The sequence below is a fragment of the Globicephala melas genome, chromosome 18 (assembly GCF_963455315.2).
Source record: "Globicephala melas chromosome 18, mGloMel1.2, whole genome shotgun sequence".
NCBI lineage: Eukaryota > Metazoa > Chordata > Mammalia > Artiodactyla > Delphinidae > Globicephala > Globicephala melas.
In genome coordinates, this window is record NC_083331.1 from 49,219,657 (window position 1) to 49,243,882 (window position 24,226).

The 24,226-nt window shown below is 38.1% G+C and overlaps 1 protein-coding gene across 1 annotated transcript in view; it reads right to left on the bottom strand.

The window, feature by feature from the left end:
- Window positions 1-23,957, bottom strand: part of TBC1D4 (TBC1 domain family member 4) — a 247,335-nt gene extending 223,378 nt beyond the window's left edge. Inside the window, exon 1 of the mRNA XM_060288241.1 lies at window positions 23,839-23,957. The gene's annotated coding sequence lies outside the window, so the exon portion shown is untranslated. The remainder of the gene's footprint in view (window positions 1-23,838) is intronic.
- Window positions 23,958-24,226: the final 269 nt, after the last annotated feature.

Below are 24,226 nucleotides of genomic sequence, written 5' to 3' on the forward strand. Positions count from 1 at the left end.
GTTTCGTCTTTAATTTCTTTCATCAGTGTCTTATAGTTTTCTGCATACGGGTCTTTTGTCTCCCTAGTTAGCTTTATTCCTAGGTATTTTATTCTTTTTGTTGCAATGGTAAATGGGAGTGTTTCCTTAATTTCCCTTTCAAGTTTTTCATCATTAGTGTATAGGAATGCAAGAAATTTCTGTGCATTAATTTTGTATCCTGGAACTTTACTAAATTCATTGATTAGCTCTAGTACTTTTCTGGTAGCATCTGTAGGATTCTCTGTGTATAGTATCATGTCATCTGCAAACAGTGACAGTTTTACTTCTTCTTTTCCAATTTGTATTCCTTTTATTTCTTTTTCTTCTCTGATTGCCTTGGCTAGGACTTCCAAAACTATGTTGAATAATAGTGGTAAGAGTGGACATCATTGTCTTTTTCCTATCTTACAGGAAATGCTTTCAGTTTTTCACCATTGAGAATGATGTTTGCTGTGGGTTTGTCTTTATTATGTTGAGGGAGGTTCCCTCTATGCCCACTTTCTGGACAGTTTTTATCATAAATGGGTGTTGAATTTTGTCAAAAGCTTTTGCTGCATCTATTGAGATGATTATATGGTTTTTATTCTTCAATTTGTTAATATGGTGTATCACACTGATTGATTTGCATATGTTGAGGAATTCTTGCATCCTTGGGATAATTCCCACTTGATTATGGTGTATGATCCTTTTAATATGTTGTTGGATTCTGTTTGCTAGTATTTTGTTGAGGATTTTTGCATCTATATCCATCAGTGATATTGGTCTGTAACTTTCTCTTTTTTGTAGTATCTTTGTCTCGTTTTGGTATCAGGGTGATGTTGGCCTCATAGAATGAGTTCGGGAGTGTTCCTTCCTCTGCAATTTTTTGGAAGAGTTTGAGAAGGATGGTTATTATCTCTTCCCTAAATGTTTGATAGAATTCACCCGTGAATCCATCTGGTCCTGCACTTTTGTTTGTTGGAAGATTTTTAATCACAGTTTCAATTTCATTACTTGTGATTGGTCTGTTCATATTTTCTATTTCTTCCTGGTTCAGCCTTGGAAGGTTATACCTTTCTAAGAATTTGTCCATTTCTTCCAGGTTGTCCATTTTATTGGCATACAGTTGCTTGTAGTAGTCTCTTAGGATGCTTTGTATTTCTGCAGTGTCTGTGGTAACTTCTCCTTTTTGATTTCTAATTTTATTGATTTGAGTCCTCTCCCTCTTTTTCTTGATGAGTCTGGCTAATTGTTTATCAATTTTGTTTCTCTTCTCAAAGAACCAACTTTTAGTTTTATTGATCTTTGCTATTTTCTTTGTTTCTATTTCATTTATTTCTGCTCTGATCTTTATGACTTATTTCCTTCTACTAACTTTGGGTTTTGTTTGTTCTTCTTTTTCTAGTTCCTTTAGGTGTTAGGTTAGATGTTTATTTGAGATTTTTCTTGTTTCTTGAAGTAGGCTTGTATTGCTGTAAACTTCCCTTTAGGACTGCTTTTGCTCCATCCATAGGTTTTGGATCATCGTGTTTTCATTGTCATTTGTCTCTAGGTATTCTTTGATTTCTTCAGTGATCTCTTGGTTATTTAGTAAAGTATTGTTTAGTCTCCATGTGTTTGTGTTTTTTACGTTTTTTTTCCTGTAACTGATTTCTAATCTCATAGTGTTGTGGTCAGAAAGGATGCTTGATATGATTTCAATTTTCTTAAATTTACCAAGGTTTGATTTGTGACCCAAGATGTAATCTATCCTGGAGAATGTTCCGAATGTGCACTTGAGAAGAATGTGCACTTGAGAAGAAAGTGTAATCTGCTGTTTCTGGATGGAATAGCCTATAAATATCAATGAAATCTATCTGGTCTATTGTGTCATTTAAAGCTTTTGTTTCCTTATTAATTTTCTGTTGGATGATCTGTCCATTGGTGTTAGTGAGGTGTTAAAGTCCCCCACTATAATTGTGTTACAGTCGATTTCCTCTTTTAGAGCTGTTAGCAGTTGCCTTATGTATTGAGGTGCTCCTATGTTGGATGCATATATATTTATAATTGTTATATCTTCTTCTTGGATTGATCCCTTGATCATTATGTAGTGTCCCTCCTTGGCTCTTGTAACATTCTTTATTTTAAAGTCTATTTTATCTGATATGAGTATTGCTACTCCAGCTTTCCTTTGATTTCCATTTGCATGGAATATCTTTTTCCATTCCTCACTTTCAGTCTGTATGTGTCCCTACATCTGAAATAGGTCTCTTGTAGACAGCATATATATGGTCTTGTTTTCGTATCCATTCAGTGAACCTGTGTCTTTTGGTTGGAGCATTTAATCCATTCATGTTTAAGGTAATTATCGATATGTATGTTCCTATGACCATTTTCTTAATTGTTTTGGGTTTGTTTTTGTAGGTCCTTTTCTTCTCTTGTGTTTCCAACTTAGAGAAATTCCTTTAGCATTTGCTGTAGAGCTGGTTTGGTGGTGCTGAATTCTCTTACCTTTTGCTTGTCTGTAAAGCTTTTGATTTCTCCATCAAATCTGAATGAGATTCTCGCCAGGTAATCTTGGTTGTAGGTTCTTCCCTTTCATCACTTTAAATATATTATGCCACTCCCTTCTGGCTTGTAGAGTTTCTGTTGAGAAATTAGCTGTTAACCTTATGGGAGTTCCCTTGTATGTTATTTGTCATTTTTCCCTTGCTGCTTTCAATAATTTTTCTTTGTCTTTAATTTTTTGACAATTTGATTACTATGTGTCTCAGCCTGTTTCTCCTTGGGTTTATCCTGCCTGGGACTCTCTGCACTTCCTCAACTTGGGTGGCTATTTCCTTTTCCATGTCAGGGAAGTTTTTGACTATAATCTCTTCAAATATTCTCTCCAGTCCTTTCTCTCTCTCTTCTCCTTCTGGGACCCCTATAATGCGAATGTTGTTGCGTTTAATGTTCTCCCAGAGGTCTCTTAGGCTGTCTTCATTTCTTTTCATTCTTTTTTCTTTATTCTGTTCCACGGCAGTGAATTCCACCATTCTGTTTTCCAGGTCACTTATCCTTTCCTCTGCCTCAGTTATTCTGCTATTAATTTCTTCTAGTGTATTTTTCATATCAGTTATTATATGGTTCATCTCTGTTTGTTTGCTCTTTAATTCTTCTGTTTGTTTGTTCTGTAATTCTTCTAGGTTTTTGGTAAACATTTCTTGCACCTTCTCGATCTTTGTCTCCATTCTTTTCCCAAGGTCCTGGATCATCTTCACTATCATTATTCTGAATTCTTTTTTTGGAAGGTTGCCTATCTCCACTTCATTTAGTTGTTTTTCTAGTGTTTTATCTTGTTCATTCATCTGGTACATAGCCCTCTGCCTTTGCATCTTGTCTACCTTTCTGTGAATGTGGTTTTTGTTCCACAGGCTGCAGGACTGTAGCTCTTCTTGCTTCTGCTGTCTGCCCTCTGGTGGATGAGGCTATCTAAGAGACTTGTGCAATTTGGGAGGGACTGGTGGTGGGTAAAGCTGGCTGTTGCTCTGGTGGGCAGAGCTCAGTAAAACCCTAATCTGCTTGTCTGCTGATGGGTGGGGCTGGGTTCCCTTCCTGTTGGTTGTTCGGCCTGAGGCGACCCATCACTGGAGCCTACCTGGGCTCTTTGGCGGGGCTAATGGTGGACTCTGTGAGGCCTAATGCCAAGGAGTACTTCCCAGAACTTCTGCTGCCAGTGTCCTTGTCCTCATTGTGAGCCACAGCCAGCACCACCACCCTCCCCGCCCACCGCAGGAGACCCTCCAACACTAGCAGGTAGGTCTGGTTCAGTCTCCTATGGGGTCACCGCTCCTTCCTCTGGGTTCTGATGCACACACTACTTTGTGTGTGCCCTCCAAGATTGGAGTCTCTGTTTCCCCAGTCCTGTTGAAGTCCTGCAATCAAATCCCACTAGCCTTCAAGGTCTGATTCTCCCTGAATTCCTCCTCCCGTTGCTGGACCCCCAGGTTGGGAAGCCTGACGTGGGGCTCAGAAACTTCTTTCCAGTGGGTGGACTTCTGTGGTGTAAGTGTTCTCCAGTTTGTGAGTCACCCACCTGGCAGTTATGGGATTTGATTTATTGTGATTTTGCCCCTCCTACCATCTCATTGTGGCTTCTCCTTTGTCTTTTGATGTGGGGTATCTTTTTGGGTGAGTTCCAGTGTCTTCCTGTCCTTGATTGTTCAGCAGTTAGGTGTGATTCTGGTGCTCCCGCAAGATGGAGTGAGTGCATGTCCTTCTACTCCGCCATCTTGAACCAATCTCTCCAGAGGTTAAAAATTTCTGCGGAGGAAGCAGCTTTTCTCTTTTTTCATAACTTTACAATACCCATTTTTGTCTTACTGCCTAAATCAGAAGTGCCTCGAGTGAAAAACTCTGAAAAACTCTGTTGTCATAAAACCTATTTGAGGGATGAAAAGAAACAGGGTTAAAATGAACATTTATTTAATGCACGATTTCAGGCCAGACAGCTCCACATCAGCCAAGCATATGCAATCAAGCACAAGTTATGAAATATTGTATATTTGAATGAAGATATTAGTACGGAGAGATTAAACACTTCCTGCACTATGCACTCCTTTATCACTAAGTGGAATTTCACATGTATGCTCTTCAGAATTATGTGGATTTAAACTGATATCATTGACTATTTTCTCTTGAACCTAATGAAAATCTTTGCAACTGAAAGCAATAGTGATGCTGCAATGAAACTGTCCCCCTGTAAAAATTCTTCCTGTTTAATTACTATTTCTAATGGGCCCTAAGAAGCTTAAAAATAAATCTATTTTAAATCTGTCATGGATGAATTATCCACATTTTCCTTGCTGAGTTTAAAATGCAACACTCAAGCCACTAACATAATAGAGATTAAAATGAACAAATATACATGTAATATTTTTCAAACCAATAATTATTTTGAATAGGTAATATATGTAGAGGGTAGAGAGTTTGAATGGTACAAAAAAAGGTAAATCAGCAAAATGTAAGTCTCCCTTCCACTCCTTTCCCCAGATACCCATTTTCTTTCTGGAAACAACCATTGTTATAAGTTTACTATGCGTGGATCTAAAAATGAAATAATAATAATAGCCACCATTTGTTGAATAATCACTCTGCACCAAGGTTCCTCACAAAAATGGTATGAGATAAGGACCGCTATTCTCCTCATTTTACTAATGATAAAACTGAGTCATACAAACATTAAGAATCTTTTATAGGGTCACACTTTGTAGGTGGAAGAATTTTGGTTCAAACAAGAGCTATTACTCGTATTTGTACAGGCTGTACTCAAACAGATACTATACTAGAGAAAATAGCTGAACTAGAGTAACAGTTGCTAGGATAATTGAGATTTGATAAAACTTTACAATGATACCTTAATTTAAAGGGTCTTTAACAGTTAAGAACTAATTTACTTACTTATGAAGTAATATTTATTGAAAACCTACTATGGTCCAGGCACTGGAAACATACTTGCCATCCTCACATGAGAAGTGCAGGCAAGGGAAAAGCAACTAAAATATGCAGTATACAGAATTGGGATCATGCCATAATAAAACTCTAAAATATGTGACATTGATTCCAAGACCATGTGGCAGATGAAAAGGAAAACTTTAGTAGAAATAGCAAGAAAACGATTGCAGGAGACTAGAAAAAAGATGAGGAAACTGCTACAGAAGCTAAAAAGATAGTGACCCATGTCATATAATATAGTGGTAAAACTATCACCTGCAGTAACTTGAAAGATAGTCCACCCAGTAACCTGATGGACTTTTGGATTTGAGCAGAGATTTCTAGGAAGAAAACTGAGAGTGTTTGTACTAGCTGAAGTATGAGGAGCTTCAAGAAAGAGATGGGCTCTGAAAACCACTGACCAATATGTAAGCAGAATTTAAAGAGATTATAGAGGGGCTAGAATTTGCCAGTTTGGAATGTAAACTCTTATTTCCAGATTCTCAAGCAAATAAAAGATTTTCAAATTAAGATATGGCCTAAAGATAAAGGATAAAATCAAAACTATGGCCAGAAGACACTTTTCTAATGCTTCTAAGGAATTTAAATTGGTGCTTTCTTGGGCTGAACAAAATGGCTTCTCAAAAGCTTAGAGATGTAGGTCCACAGAAGCCTGATCTGAAAGTAGCAGTAAATTAGTCTAAAAAGAGAAGAGTGTCTTGAAAACAAGTGTGGCTTTGGCTTCTAGAGCATGGAGTGAACTTTCATCTGATACATAGAAGACTCCCAAAGTTCTTAAGGGAATTGTACTAGCAAAAGTACTGCCAGCCTGGACTACTAGGGACCATGACTATTCAATCATAAATAAGTTTCTGGGTTCCTAACTTTATAAAGGCAGGAACAGGCTGAGAAAGTTGCTCAAAGGACATACAAGGAGATGAACTGGAATTGGACATTTGGAATTTTAAGTGTCTGTGGGATATCAGAGCAGAGAAATCAGAGGAGTTGAACATGTGGTTCTAAAATTTAGGAGACAGGACTTCCCTGGTGGCACAGTGGTTAAGAATCCGCCTGCCAACTCAGGGGACATGGGTTTGAGCCCTGGTCCAGGAAGATCCCACATGCCGCGGAGCAACTAAGCCCGTGTGCCACAACTAGTGAGCCTGTGCTCTAGAGCCTGCGAACCACAACTACTGAGCCCACGTGTAGCAACTACTGAAGCCCATGTGCCTAGAGCCCATGCTGCGCAACAAGAGAAGCCACCACAATGAGAAGCCCACGCGCTGCAACAAAGAGTAGTTCCCGCTCGCTGCAACTAGAGAAAGCCCACGCACAGCAACGAAGACCCAACACAGCCATAAATAAATAAATTAATTAAATTAAATAAATAAAATTTAGGAGACAGATCTAGGCTAGAGATATAAATTTGAGAATCATTAGCACGTATGAAATACCAAATGCAAACTTTCAGCTTTGGTTGAAATATAAGCAAAATCTTGGGACCCCAAGTGACAATGTTATTCAATGAGAATCTTTAACATAAGCAGAAAATTGTTGACACAAGTGCTTTTGAGGATGCAGAGCACTGGGCTAGTTTTACAACATTATCATAAAAGTCAGGTTCCCAGAAAGAAAACAAATTCACCCTAGATGAATTCAAATAAGACTTTAATGAAAGGAGTAACAAGGAGCAGGCAGAACTGAGGAGGACAGGGAATGCCGAGGCACTGAGAGCTTTGCAGCAGTGGGGAAACATTATTACACCTATGACTAAAAAGTCAAGAGTAGGAAACAGTGTTTTTTGTTTTGTTTTAAAATATTTATTATTTATTTATTTTGCCTGCATTGGGTCTTAGTTGCGGCACGCAGGATCTTTAGTTGCGGCATACCTGTGGGATCTAGTTCCCTGACCAGGGATCGAACCCGGGCCCCCTGCATTGGGAGCATGGAGTCTTAGCCACTGGACCACCAGGGAAGTCCCCAAGAAACAGCGTTAATGGAACCTAGAGGGAGGCACTGCCCAGCAGAATATATAGTTGGGGAGGAACACAGCTACTGCAAGAGATATGGCACAGAGCACGGAGCAGGCAGGGAAGAAATGCCCTGACCTTGCCCTCCTCTTGTGCTATATGTCCAGCTGGTATACATGCCACTGGACAAGCCAAAGGGGCACAAGTGATATAGTCCTCAGAGGACAGTTTTCCAAGGCATAAGGCAAGGGAGAGAAGGGCAGAGTGTATCCAGACAAGCAAATGCAAAATAACTAGCACAGGTTTTAGGTAAAGGAGAAGATTTAATAACATTTATAAATCAGGTATCAAAAATGCAAAAGAATGTATAGCACTAGCCAGGTGGGGAGAAGGCCATGTTGAATTTATATATGCAGTTTCTGTATCACAAATATGAATCTCTGGACAGTTTGCTGAGAAGGACAAAAAGAACCTTTTTTGTGATATTCTACTTGTAATTACAAAAGAATTATCATAATCATTGTCATAGTCATCATCATCTCCTTCAAAATGTAACATTAACTCAAGACAATAGATACTACAAAGTTTGTTTTTCATGTTTGTTATGATAATGTATTTATGAATTACATCAGCATTGCATGAAACTGTATCTGTTAGAATGTTTGTTGTAAGAATTGACTCTACACACCTATGCTGTAATATGTTCCCAATCAGCATGAAATAGATTGCTAATAAGGATTCATTAACACATTTATTTTGGCTTTCTTCTTATAGACCTATTTAAACAAGATAATCTTTTTGATTCCAACAACTTCATGTCTAAACACAATGTCAAAGCATTTTTCTTACATGATATGGATGATAATTTCAGTCTGAAGAGCTGATGACATCAACCACAGAGCACTGACAATGAGAAGGAAAGATGCCTAGGAAGCCCGGAGGAACATCAACATTTAAGGGAAATGCAGACCAAAATGTAGCACACAAAAAAGACTAAGAAGGATAAACCAGAGACATAGGAAGAATGTGGTGTCATAGAAACCCAGTGAAAAAAGAAGTGGTCCACATTTTTACTTGCTGCATACAGATCAAATAAGGTGAAGAATGAAATGGTTCCCTTCCATTTTTAGCCACATGCATGTTATTGGTGACCACAGAGAACATACTTTTAGTAAGAGCAGAAGTAGAATGAATGAGAGATGCAGACATTAAAATGCTAAATATAGGCAACATTTTAGAGATGCTTGGCTCTAAAGAGAAGAATAAAGACCAGTAGCTGAAGGAGGGAGTGGGGGACAGGGGTCTGTTTTTCAGTTTGGTTCCATTTAGTTGGTTTTTAACTGGTAGAGAGTATTCAGCACAGTAAAATGCTATCGGGAAGAAATGAGTGGAGTGACAGAAGCTGAATCTACAAAAGAAACAACAGTTAATCAACAAATGGAACATGGCATCTGTTACAAAGTAGATGCTCAGTAAGTCTTTACCAAATAAATGACTGAATTCCTTTATAAGAAATGAGGTATTTAATCCAGAAACCAAGTGAAGAAATTGTCTGTAGACAGGAGGCACCATATCTCTTCCATCAAAAAGGCAAAAAATGAGGACATGAGTGTGGATGCAGTTCATTTGGTAGATGTGGGGTCAAGAATTTGAGAAAGTTCCATTAGATGTTTTCTATTTTCTCTGTGAAATGAAATGAGATCATCTGAGAAAAATAAAATAAAATCTGGGGAATGGTAGATTGGAAGGACTGAGAAGAATGAAAAAGGTTTATGAATAGTCTCTTGTGTTCTGAAAGGATGCTTCAGAGAGAAGCTCCTTTAAGCAGCTGCCAGCCTCTGCAGTATGCGGGGTGGCTCGTGAAAAACCTTGCCCAGCGTATATACTCCCTGTACAGGGCCTCAGGGCTGAATCAGGTGAACTCACCATCATCTGGCATCTTTCCCTGTTCCTCCCTTACTTGAAACTCTTAGCCACAGTCTTCAATATTTTTTCCCTCCTGTTTTCCTGGCATTGTTCCACCAGATTTGGTAGAGAGCTCCCTGGGAGTCCATGACCTTGGACAATTCTGCCCCCTAACCAGGACAATGTTCCACGGTTCCACTTGAGGACACTTTTCGTAGCTCATTACAAGTCTGAGACCTGCTTAGCCAGATACTGACCCTACCACCAAGGCACCCACTAACCTTCAAAGGAGCAAACTGGGCATAAGGTCTAAGAAGGGGGCTAAGCCTACTTCATTGTCTATCCAGTCTCTTCACACAGAGCTTGAGTCATCTTTGCCCTCAAGACCCTGCTCTGGCCTGCTTAAGTCCGAAGGACTTCATTCCCTCTACTCACCCAAGTACATGATGGTGGAAAGGATCTCTCCCTTAGAGAGGAGATCCTGCTTGAAATCTACCTTAATATGACCTTAGCCCATGGCCTTATCAAGGAAACTCTATTAGGTTATAACACAGAAAGCCTAACACGCCCCCCCAAAGAGAAAATAGTCATAAGATAGGCAGTTTTGTTACAACAGTCAGAAGAACTCCCAAATCTGTATAAGGATAAATAGTACAATATTCTGTTCAACACAGAAGTTGAAGACAAAAATGAATAAACTATATGTCCATTGTAGTCATTACCTAACCAGTAAATGATGTGTATATAAAGTATTTTAGACAAACTCTAGGGAATTTTAAGTCAGTTCTCAACAAAATTTTAGAGGATGCAACACAAATTCTTGAATAACACATGTAGCTTTGTAGAAAACTTTGCCAAATAACTGATTATCTAGTATTGAGATTATGTAAGAGGAAACACTGAAAAAGGTGGCCTAGGGAATTTATTTTCAGCAAATGTGGAGGGAGAAGGTGAGAGAAACAAAAGTGATGGCTGAGAAATTAAAAGCACTCTGAGAAGCAGTGGGACCATCTCTGGATTATATAGTTACTAAATTTTCTCATCACTTTGCTCTAATGTATATGAAAAAAGTTATTTAGACCAGGCAGTATTTTTTTATGATTATGGCTATAACTCTAGAGGAGAATTATTCATCTGTTTTGGATCATTAAACTCAGTATGTGCATTTGATTAAATTCCACTCTTCTTTCAGCTACCCATTATGATACTCCCTGTTTTAAAGTAATTCTCCCTTGTTAAGAGTGATGCATTGCTTTCCTGTTTAAAAAAGAAAAGAAAAGGCAGTGAGAGGCAGATCTCTGAAAGAGGCTATTTTTTCTTGTTACTTTGCAAAAACAGCAGCAGCCGAAGTCCTGGAACAGGGAAGCTAGAAAATCTATCTCTTTGGACCCTCCTCTCTCATAAAAAGTAAAGGGAAACTTATTTACAAAATAAGCAATAGAAAAAATTTGGCCAAGTACCACGCAAAATTATTATCATTAAAAGGAGAATAAGAGGCAGAATAAAATCCCCACAAACCATGACAAAAACACTTCGAAAAGACATGGCAACCAAATGTGAAACTATAAAATCTAATATTTCAAAATAAGCTAAAAGAAATTAAGAAAAGTATAGAAGCTATGAAAGAATAACATAAATCAGCATCAGAGAAACTCAAAAATAGCAAAACCAGAATCTGGGGTTATAAAGCAAGGAAGCTGAGACCTTTGTTGAGTTTCTCTCTGCCATTTCTTTCATCTGGCCCTTCAAACTTGAAGCCCATTGAGCACATTATGCTCAACTTGAGCCCATTATGCTCTAGGCTAACTCTGCCTTTGCCATGAGCCTCTGCAGTGCTGACATGCAATACAGCAGATTAAGCACATGGTAGCTTTCATTGAACAAAAGCCAGTGAGAAAGCAGAAGAAAGAGAGGCAACAATAAAGAAAAGGTAAAAGGTTGAGAAAAGTTATCTTGTGCAAACAAAGACTCAAAATTAGAGATTATTATGAAAAGAAAGCAATGCAGTTTGCGCAGCAAAAGGAAATGTCCACCATGACAAATCAAAGCAAGTTCAAAAGTCCTCTGAGCCGAGAAATGACCATATTACAGACCTAAGTAAAGCAAAATACACTTAGCAAGGTGGTAAAAGTACAACCAGGCACCGAATGAGGCTGTAAGCACTGGTCCTCCAGGGTTTGTACTTGTTGCTATAGCCCCTAACGACTCTTCCTTACAGGAATCGAGACTCCCTGCTGGTAGAGGTTCAAGTGCAAAAAGAAATCCTTATATATAAAACTGCCACCAAAAAATGATGCCGATGTCTAAGTTGATCAAGGTGCCTACCTGTCTGAGTAAACAGCTGGCCATTTTGAAATCCGTGATGGAGATCACAGAATAAAGGTTTCCAACACCCTAAAAAGCCAGCTGGATCTCACAGTTCAAGAAGGATGCCGAAGTACAGTGAACCTCGTTTGGTGTGATACCAACAGAAAGTTTTTGGATTAAGCCCTTTTTTTTTTTTTAAATTTATTTGTGGCTCTATTGGGTCTTCATTGCTGCACGAGAGCTTTCTCTAGTCGTGGCGAGCAGGGGCTACTCTTCGTTGTGGTAGGTGGGCTTCGCATTGTGGTGGCTTCTCTTGTTGCTCTAGGTGCGTGGGCTTCAGTAGTTGCAGCACATGGGCTCAGTAGTTGTGGCTCACGGGCTCAGTAGTTGTGACACACGGGCCTAGTTGCTCCGTGGCATGTGGGATCTTCCTGGACCAGGGCTCGAACCTGTGCCCCCTGCACTGGTAGGCGGATTCTTAACCACTGTGCCACCAGGGAAGCCCTGAATTAAGCCTTTGAGAGGTGGAGCTTACTCCACTGCTATACGACTACAATATGAAAGCATCTGATACTTGAAAAAACAAGATTTTCTATGTTACCTCCTCTTTGATGTTCTGATATTGTTCTATGTTTATCAATGGAATGCCTCTTCTGTAGCTCTTGCCTTTGTTCTAATCATTAAGATCAGGAGAAAACTCACTTGAACAAACAGGAACATGACACTAATTCTAGAAGTTATTATACCATCTTCGGTGGTTTTGAGCATGAGGTAGAGGAGATCTGACAATCGTTGTATGACTTTCAGCCAGTCTTCTGCTCTCTCTCTAGTTTAGAGAGTTTTAAGTATCTTGCAGTCTCTGGTCTTGGGAGTTAACATGCCCGTGGCAAGCATTCATTGCAGCAGTGGGTACTTCACCATTTGGGCTTAGGAGTTTTCCTCGTATATAAATGTGCTTTATTTAGTGATACAAAAAGTTTATGTAGAGAAAAAAATGAGAGAACTCAGGAAATAATTTTAAAAATTTTAAGGAAGCATATATAAGAAACACAAGAACAAATAAAAACAACAAATAATGACAGAAATAGGAGATCAAAAGGAAGAAAATGTTAAAATTCAAAAAGAAATGAAGAAAGAGTTGAAAAGGATTTGAGAGAAAGTGACAGGTATAGAAAACAGTCAGAGAAGTTCCTACAGATGCATAGCAGAAGTGCCCAAAGAAGAGAACCAAATCAATGGAACAGAACAAATATTAAAAGCCTATAATCCAACAAAATTTTCCTGAAGTAAAAAAAATAAACAAAAACTTGAACATACATCTTGAAAAGCACACTATGTACCTGGAAAAACTAATCCAAAATGACCAACATCAAGACTTATTTTAGTAAAACTAATGAATTTTAAAGAAAAACTTTAAGTATTCGTTTTGTATCTAGACCAAAACACACAAATCATTTATAAGGGAAGTGATATCAAATTGTCATCAGATCTTTTTACAGCAACCCTTTATGACTGAAGACAATGGAGTAACATATGCAAAACACTCAAGGCAAGAAAATGTGAGCTAAGGGTTTTATATCCATGCAAACTGACATTTAAGTATAAGGAACATACAGAAACTGTTGTGAACATTCAAGATGTACAGAATCTCAGGCATGTACTCGTGCATGTAAGAATTCAGACTCCATCTTAAAGGGGGTAGTTACTACTCAGCTCTAGCCAATTATTGGCACTGGAGAATATACATGTAGTATTTTGGGGTCTTCCAGCTTTTTAAAAAGACTCAAAAGAAAAACTTTGTGGAAACCAAAAGGTCATTTCTGATGAACAATTAGATATGTGACTTTTAAACTGAGGCTAAAGAAAACCACCTATTTATTTATGTATCCATTCATTCATTCAATACTCAGTTTTATTATTTGAAGTTTTAACAACTAGCACATAATTTATAATAAGGTATTTTAAAAAGATGATCACTTGATTTTATTATTTTACAACTTTATTCATGTTTCACATATACTAAAGTATAATTCCTATCTTCAGATGTACACCATGACTTGGGAGAGTTTTAATGTTTAGATTATTTATTCTGTTCACCTTACATACCCCTCAGTCTTATTGTCAATTTCTTTTTAAATGTTTTAGTCAAGTTAGTTTTTCCTAATGATTTGCATGTAAAACTACTTTTAGAAATTTGTTGGAGTCAAACAAGCTTCTTTTACTGCCTATTATGGAACGAACTGCTTACCAATTCATGTATCACAAATCAAAGTAAAAAAAGCACATTATCTGGCTCAAAGTATACTTTAATTATGGCTGTATGTATGATTGAGGCCAGCTATATGATAAAAATTGCTCTATGATGTATCTTGGTCTCCCATCTTGGAGAAGGAACGAATATATTTGTAAACTAAAGATACTAATATCTTTTGACTTTTTAATAAAACATGGTAAATTCTCAGGATATAAAAAATAAGTTATATGGAAATTTTCACACAAATAAAAAAGACAATGGTATAACAATCCCAAATATACACATCACCCAACTCCAACACTTATTAATAAATAGCTAACCTTTCCCTGATCAATATCTAAATGTTTATGGGTAGGAACAGACTCCTCAGCTGATTTGTAGTCACCCTATAGCACTGAAAACCACTGCCACAAAAAAACTTACCTCCTCAAGGGCATGATCAATTTCATTCACCTCAGTATCCTTGGCTCTTGGTATATGTGCTACAGAGGAGACACCAAGTATATAAATGATGAATGGTTAGATGTCTATACTAGAAGGCCAGGGGTTTTTCATGCCCAACTATGAGTGGTGTTTTTAGCAAGAAATAAAATATACTGTCTTTCCTCATCCCCCAAACTAAGCTGCTGCTTCTACAGCATGACGGGGTTTGCACATGTTGGAAGGAGACAGTAAACAGTCTGCTTCTCTAGGGCTTCCCCTTTGCCCTGCCATTCATTTGGAAACTCCTATGGGCCTGAACGTAATTATCTGTCTGAATTCCTCCAACCTGTTGCTTAGTCATCATGGCTTAGAATCTACAATCTGCCTACACCCTGCGGTTATGTTCTTGACAATAACAGTTCTTTAATAGCACATCTTAAATATTCCTTTGCCCTTTACCTTGGCACAGAAGTGTGAAACACAATGAGACATGTAAGTGCTTTTCTTTAACAAATGTTCTTCATATGCTAAAATAGTAACTAGCCAAAGTTTAATAGCTATTTTCTCCTATGGTACTTGGAATTCAAAAGAGCGTAAATCAGGATCAAGTTAATCAAGCTATGCGATTTGTAATATTCAGTACTTCTGTGTGCTATGAAATGGTGGTTAAATCAATAGCTAGCAGATCCCCTTATCAAATACAGGACTAGTAAAATCAGCACACTCATTGGAGAATGACAGGTGAAATAGTAAAATTCCATTTAAATGGTGGCACCTAAGATTCTTATTCAAATTTGAAAACCTTAATACTTAAACTCTGAAATTCATCAGTATAGTAGAATGTATAGGCTAAATTTATACTAGCATCATTCATTTCATGAGAATATTAATATTAATGAATTAGCACAAAAGCAAGTAGATTACTTCTTTACGCAATATATAAGAAGCTATTTAGCAAGTTACCTCTATACTTTTTAGATGTGTTTAATTATCCCTGTGCAGAAAAGAGTTAACATAGCACTCCTGACTGCTTATACTTAAAAAGGCCAGCTGACAAGGTTGGCCCTTGGTTGGCATCTGGGAACTTGGATTCCAGGAGCGCTCCCACCATTGACTGATATGAGTGGCTCACTGTGCCTAAATTGTTTGTACAAACAATGTAGTTATGGAACCCTCTGCATCCCTTCTGGGAGTCTGAAATTTGGGTACATGACAGGCAGGGGTGCCTATATGATAAGCTCCCAATAAAAAAATCTGGGTATTGAGTCTCTAATGAGCTTTCTTGGTTGGCAACATTTCACACAATTTGTCACAACTTGTTGGGTGAGAGATTAAGCACGTCCTGCATGACTCCCCTGGGAGAGGAATCTTGGAAGCTTGCATACGTTTACCCCAGATTTAGCCCCATGTGCCTTTCCTCTTTGCTGCTTATACTTTGTACCCTTTCACTGTAATTAACTGTAGCCATCAGTATGACTACATGCTGAGTCTGGTGAGTGCTCCTAATGAATGATCAAAACTGAGGGTGGTCTTGAGTACCCCCAACACAATCCCCTAACCTACTTTTAAAAGAATCACTTAATTTGAGGATTAATAATGTGCACCTCAACGTAAGATATAGCTTCTAAATGCATTACTAATGAAAACTTAAGGATTTCCTAAGCATTGTAAATCAAGAAATCTGTACAATTGATTGTAATTATACCTTGTTCTGATTTTGGTTACAATGGTGTAGTCAACCTTACAGACCATTAATAAGGAATTCTCTTCTAGTTGTTGTCATGACGTTGCCCAAGATCACATCGGACCCATTGTAGAGTACCCTCTGTATCAGACAAGACCCATAGACAAAATTCAGATCTCTTTTAACTAAATTAGGTGTATCTTGAACTATATGTTTTACTTTGATCTTACCATGCCTCTCATGAGTGGTTGGGGGTTGTTTTTCTGGTTTGTTTTGTTTTTTTAACTTTAGAAGATGAACAGTTATTTGCAACCCAATCTAAACCATTGTACAGGATAGTATTCTATGCGTATGTTTCTCTGCACTGAACTTGGCTATACTATTTTCCTACTCATATTTTAATGTGTCCTAACTTCCCCAGTTTTTTTCTAACTCTCTTATTGCAGGTATTATTGCCAGACATTTCAAAAGTTTTCAGGTAAGCCATAAAGGAAGGAAGAAAAGGACTGAATATGTAACATGTCTAAAGAAAGAAAAGCGAAAAAAAGGGCAAGCAGTTAATACTGGAAAATGAAAATTAGTCAATTTATCACTAAGCACTAGATGGACTGGCGGTCAGATGTACTTTGGCCTCCTGGACAGATACACCTCATCTATAAAGGTGGGCGCATTATAATTCCCCTTTCTCTGGTTTCAAGTTCATTGAGCGCCCTTCTGATTTGCATTTCTCAAGGAGTGTTAATATGTTTTCAGGGTCTACTATGTTTTACATATGGTGTTCAGTTTTCACAGCAACCCCAGGAGTTGTTATCCCTGTTTTACAGCTGAGGAATAGCTGGTCACTTCTGCCTGGGGTTGCCCCTCTGGCCTTCAAATATCCACAGGCACTTTTATTCCCACACACAGAAAACACTACACGTTTGTTCTGAGTATGTAATGTTTAGACTATGCGATGAACTTGGGGGTACAGATATCTCTTTGAATGAATTAATAGAAATGTATAAAACTGCTCACATCACTTATTTGTTAAATGTTTCATTTGGAACAAGAAAATAGTACCTGCAGTCAGTTGAAAATTTCACTGTAAAAAAAGTTTGTCTTAAAATTTTTATTACCTACCTCCAGCACTTCAGGATTTTAAAAACATTTTTCATTACTTATTTAGTTCAATATAAAACTTTAAATCACTGTATATTGAACAATCAATCAACCTGTAATTTTAAGCACTGTAATACTACTAAAGTTTGTTTGTTGCATCAAAAATGACCACAAGATAGGTAATACATAACAATGTTTTAATATTATTTGGGAGATTCTTAAGGAATGTATATTATCAAATAAAAGTGGTATTTTGTTTCATTTCAAATATTATGTTAGTCTCTAATTTTAAGAGAGCCAGCAATTTTAATTGTAAAATAGTAATTCTGCCACTTACTGCCCATAAAAGGACAAATAAGACAGAAAGCTGACAAATTTCAAAAATCTTTATCAAAGTGCAGGATCTCCATTTGATGCACAGTTGTCTCGATCATATCCAAATACAGGTCCATGTTGGAACCAAAAGTCAACATATCTGCCCGGCCCCTACACACCCAACACACATTGGTGGCGCAGAGACAGGAGAACACAAGGAAAAATTCAATCTCATTTACTTATTTATTTACTTACTGGAAAGACACGAACGGGAGACACAGCTGTCACTGGTCCACAGCAGTGATGAAATCCTGCCAGGAAGGCATGAAGACCTCCTGCCCAAAGTCAGATAACTAACTCAATCTGTTCAGTCTTCAAAATGGGTAATAGGGGGACTTCCCTGTTGGTCCACTGGCTGAGACTCTGCACTCCCAATGCAGGGGGCCCGGGTTCAATCGCTGGTCATGCTGCAACTAAGAGTCTGCATGCCACAACTAAAGATCCCGTGTGCCACAACTAAGACCTGGCACAGCCAAATAAATAAATATATATTTTTTAATGGATAAAATTCTCCACTCTACCACATTGTGTAATAGGCTGACCCGCTGATTTTTATAATTAGTTATTAAATATCTGACTCCCCCAACAGATTATAAGCCCTGTGAAAACTTTCTGTTCACCACTATATGCCAAGTGATTAGCAAAGTGTCTGACACTTCAGAGATGTTCAATAAATATTTGCTGAATGAACGAACAATATAACTACTATAGACTACTTAGCCATTATATTTTCAGTGTAAATTAATAAATAAATATTTTGAGTTATGTACCCATCTTCACTGAATTTGGTTAGCATGAATCATTCCTCCTGAGGCAAGATCATTGGACGGACTGAGTTTCTTGAGATGTTGGGCTAGTAGACCCAACTACATCATCCAGCAAAATGCTATGTATCATAGGTTTACTGCATGTTTGTTTGTTTGTTATTACTTCAGAAGCACAGACGAATACTGGATTAATCATTTAATTGTAGTTCTTGGCTTGTGGCACACTTTCATCATTGGTCTAAACCTAGCTCTCTTTTATTTTAATGTATTTTATGTGTTTATTTAATGATATAATAAACACCATGAACTTATTTCCCAACATGAATAATTGGACATTACCAGTAATTTACATCTACTGTGGGTTCCTCTTCTATCCTGCCTCTAACTTCTCCCTGTCTTGAAACCTAGAGGTGACCAATCACCTTGGTTTTGCTTTTCATTCCCTTTATTTATTTATCTTTATGTTTTTACATACATATATTCAGTATTATGTTACTAAGATTAATTTATGATGTTGTGTATACTTTTTGCTCATTAATTTTCTCTCAGTACAATATTCCATTGTGAAAACATACCACTCTTTATTTATCTGTTCTCTTGTCCACAGTCATATGGGTTGTTGCCAGATGAGGGCAACTTCTGGATCGTGCCCTTAAAGCATCCCTTCTAGTGGAGTTTGTGTGTGAAGCCAGGAGTTGGTACAACCACCCTGAACTTGTTGAAGAAGCTGTTCAGTAAGAATAGTAGAGTTATAAGATAGAAGTGTATGTCCTTGATGTCTTCAAGAAGAACAAACAGCTTGGACATGATAAATAATTCTGTCTAATTTAAACCATCGTCATTTTGGGATTACTACCACAGCAGCTGATAACCTAACACATAATTTGTACCTAAAAGTGAGATGCTACTGGAATAAAACGTGTAACAGGAGGCACTGGCAGTCAGGCAACAGGTGGTGAGGATACTGTGGATGGGAACGGTGGTGACTCATGCTATGGCAAAACATCTGATAAAACTATCACCATATGATACTGAAGTTGTAGACCACGTGCTTATAGAGCCTATAGCTCTAAGGTAGGGCTTCTTAACATAGGTCCTCTTGGCATTTGGGGTAGAATAACTTTTTGTTGGTCAAGAATACCCTAGGCATCGTAGGATGTACAGCTCCCCACCCATAAAATGCCAGCAGTATGATTCAATGATCTTATCTACTAGCCCCAGGCAATATAACAATCAAGAACTTCCTCATACATTCCCTCATGCCCTTTATAGAAGCTAGACTGCCCCCAGGTAAGAATCACTGCACTAGAGGAACTAACTAGAAAAAATGGCAGAACACTGATGTGTTGGCTCCTTCTTGCCACTTTTGGCAAAATTCTACAAGACAGAGAAGCTCAGGCTAGGTTTACGTGCAGAGATGGAGGGAACTTCCCTTTGGAAGAGAGGTTCTGTTTGTGGCTGGATGCAGAATGGTGGGACTTTGGGATTGTCTTCCCTTGGGAAGGATAAACATGTTCTGCAAGTGGAAGGAAGGATGCCTGTAGCTGGTGGACAAGAAGGAAGACTAGCAATGACGCCTGGCTTTCCTTAGAATCCCTTTTCTCCCTGTAGCATAGCAATAGAACTTTTAACTGGGCACACAGCTACCCCGCTAGACATTTTCTAGTCTCCTTGGCAGTTAGAAGTGGCTACATGAATAGGTTCTTCCAATGGGATGTGAGTAGAATGAGGTGTGTAACACTCAGGACGTGAGTTTATACGGAGAAGTATGCCCTTCCGTCTCCCTCCCTCTCTTCAGCTGACTGGTATGTAGGCATGATGATAGAAATTGGAGTAGCCCTGTTTTTCACAAGGTGGAAGCCATGCGTTGAGAATGGCTGGTCAACTACACAGAAGGAGCCTGGAGCCCTCTCTAGCCACCATACCAACTATCTTATTTAGCCCATCTCACTGGGAAGACACATGCACTCTCTTGCATCCATGATCTCATATGTATTATCTTGGCCTGTTTGTTGTTAGCTGGTTCAAATTGTAAACTGAAGGGATAATAACATTAGCTGAGTTCAGGTCAACATTTTCACCAATCCTAAAACGCGAGCTGGACTTTGTGGTCGGACCTATCTCAGCAGGAGAACTCCTTTCAGATTTCTAAATTTCCCCCCAGTTTTACTGAGATATAATTGGTATATAACATTGTATTAATTTAATGTGCACAACATAATGATTTGATATATGTATATACTGGGGAATGATTACCATAATAAGTTAACATCCATCACCTCACATAGTTACATTTTTTTTCTTGTGGTGACAGCTTTTAAGATCTACTGTCTTAGCAACTTTCAAATATATAGTACAATATTGTTAACTATAGTCACCATGTTGTGCATCAGACTTCTAAGGGTTTTTTTTTAATTTTTTAAGTTTTTTTTCTTTGTTTTATTGAGCTATAACTGACATGCAGTACTACATAAGTTTAAGTGTACAGCACAATGATTTGATGTACAAATATCATGAAAGACTTCTAAGTTTTAATGATCTCAAAATCTACAATACATAACCTATCTAGCACCCAGACCTTGGTTTCTAGTACCACTGTCTAATAAAAAGAATGAGGGTTCTTTGGGAGAAATGACTGATTCAAATACACAAGGTGAGCCTGGAGCATCTTGTAGTGATAAGTGTCAGAAAGCAGTGCTCAAAAATTTTTTTAAAGTTGGCGGGGCTGTGTCAAAGGGGCACAGCAGCCAAATGAAAGAGCTCCCAAGAGTCAAAGTTGGAATGACTTGAGGAAAAAGTGTATTCAATTGTAACCCCAAGTATAAAATAAATATCCATGAGTTTGTACTGTTATAGATAAATGAATGAGTACGTTAATAATGGGGAGAAGAGATGAATCTCTCTCCCAGAATTCCAAATAAAATATGTAGATACTTCACCATAAAAGAAGGGGAACATAACTCCACATTCCTTAAGTATAGCCTGCAGGTAGTGACTTCCTTCCAAGAGTAAAGTATGGAAAAAAGCAGGTGGACAAGTAACTTTACAGTGGAGAAACAGTCATTACTTCAGCCAGGTTATCAACATCCTCATGAACACTCATAAATCATGTTGCTAGTAGGTACCCTTGATATGAAGTGAGGAAAATGCACTTTCTATCTGTGATACCCGTAACTCCAGTTCAGAAAAACATCAGACAGATCCCAATTGAGGCACATCCTACAACATACCTGACCAGTTTGAGTACTCCTCAAAACTGCCAAGGTCAACAAAACTAAGGAAAGTCTGAGAAACTGTCACAGACAAGAGAAGCTCAAGGAGACATGATGACTAAATGTAATATCATGTCCTAGATGGGATCCTGGAACAGAAAAATATATTAGGTATAAACCGAGGAAACCTAATGTATCAATAGTGGTTCATCAATTATAACAAATGTATCATAAGATGTTAACAGGGGAAATAGTGTGGGGTATATGGGAACTTTCTGTACTATCTTTGCAATTTTTCTATAAATCTAAACTTGAAAGAAACAAAGTTTATTTTTTAAAATCTAAAGTACAAAATAAATTTTTTTAATTATTTGAGGGACTTCCCTGGTGGCGCAGTGGTTAAGAATCTGCCTGCCAAGGCAGGGGACATGGCTTCGATCCCTGGTCCGGGAAGATCCCACATGCTGGGGAGCAGCTAAGCCCGCGTGCCACAACTACTGAAGCTTGCACACCTAGAGCCCGTGCTCCGCAACAAGAAAAGCCACCGCAATGAGAAGCCCAGGCACCACAACAAAGAGTAGCCCCCACTCCCTGCAACTAGAGAAAGCCCGCACGCAGCAACAAAGACCCAATGCAGCCAAAAATTTAATAATAAAAAATAAATAAATAAATGAATAAGTAAATAAATATTTGAAAAAACTTATTTGAAAAGATAATTCTGCTTAAGTACTTTTAAAAACGAAGCACCAGCATGATGGAAATTTCAACGCCTTTAATTTAATGTGACTATCTTGCCTTCTTTCCACATAAATCTGATATGTATGTTAACCTGTCTTGGTAGCAGAATATCTGAAAATATTTGGGTTTTGCTTGATGAGCTTGGGGATAATCTATTTCTTTTTAGAAACTAAATGCTCATTAATACATTTTCCAACTTGAGAATCAAGTATTTTCCAAAAGTTTACATTTAAGTCAAGTGTTTGAAACTTGAAACACATTTTCCCACAGAAATGTTGTTACAAACAGTGGTTAATTCCCAGGCCAGCCAGGTGAAGCTCATTAAACTCATAATAAGCAAAATAGACATCTTCAGTGAAAACAGTGTAAAACTATATTATGAGAAAAACTTGCCTTTCAAATTCAAAAGATAAATTTAAACATGCAATTTAAATTTATTCTAATCAAATCCATCACCCAGTGTCTGAGCCAAGGGCTTTCTTTGGGCCTCTTTGCAACACTGCAAATGAGGAGGGGGCGGAAGATGGAGGGTGTTAAACTGGGGTGAGTGGGAGATGGAAAGACCATAAGCACAGTCTGCGAAGGCAAGTGTGCGCTTTTGACCCAGATTGGGTGGGCAGGTTTCTACTTTGATTTCTGGGGATACAATGAAGTTGGTACCCCAAAGGACAGAGAAAGGGATAGAAAGGGGACTTTGTCTTCTCCTAATCCTAAATCTTTAATGTGCTACTATGCAGAGGGTGGGTAATACAGTAGTCTATGGGCAGCTGGTAAGGATGAATGACCAGTTGGCTAACTCTTCAAGCTGGTGGGACTTGAGTACATGGGTGGACAGCAGTAGGCATTGGACCCGCACTCCTCACGACAGTATGCTACCGAGCAGAGGACCAAGAAAGAAAGTGGATTCACACAGGAGATCTGCAGAAATGCTGACAGGGTGTGAAGAGGACTTAAATTCCCAACAGGAAGGCTCAGAAGAGGAAACAAAGGTAAGTGGAAGAAATGAAGTTTCTTGCAGTGATACCAGCCAAAATATCAGACCCAGCTGCGGTCAGGATTTCTATAGCACAGCGAGGCCTATGTTTGATGTATTTCAGGTTTGTCTATCCTGATTTGGAGACACACTATACCATTTGTTAAAATAAGGATACATTGTACCACAAAAAGAACTATAAGAACTTTTCAGAAGCATAATTAAAAAGCAAACATTTTTATCAAGTATTTCTTAAAAACAATGATACATATTTTCTTATAATGCATTATGGATTTGAAAAAAATTTTTTTAACTGCTCTTCCTCTCCCTCTCCAGATACCCTCTCCATCAATGCTTACAACATGGTAAACATCTTTCCTTAATTTTCCATTAAGAATTCAAATATATATTGAGTGCATTTTTCAGTTTTATGAAACAACAATATGTGTTGATAATAGCAAATGTATTGTTACTACATATTGATAACGGCAGGTATATGATATGCTGTAACATAGATATGATGAATTTATTCAACCATTTCTTTATTGACAGTCACTGCTCCCTTTATTTTACTTTTCACCGCTTGGGGAAATGCTACAATAAAAATCTTCATACAAATATCTTGTGTTATTCAAGTTTATGCTCACTTGCTGTTGTTAACAAACACTCTAAGCTTACCACAAGAGTTTGTTTCTAGTTCACATCACTGTCTGGTGCAAGTCAGGCTGTTACTATGAGTTTGCCTCCAATCGTGATTCCAGGGCTCCATCTTATGGTTTCCCTATCTCAGTTTTCTTCGTTTCCAGCAGTCAACACGGGAGAGAGCTTGGAAGACAAGGAAAGGTTTATGACAAAGACTGGATGTATGTTAGGACACTTCTGCCCAGATTCCACTGGCTACAACCCAATCATGAGGTCCCAACCTAATTGCAAGGGAGGCTGGGAAATGCAATCTTCCTGTGTGCCCTAACAGGAACTGGATGAACATTTAGTCAATTTTGCAAATATTTTTATATACAGTAAGTCCCTACATATGAACGAGTTCCGTCCCGAGAGCGCATTCATT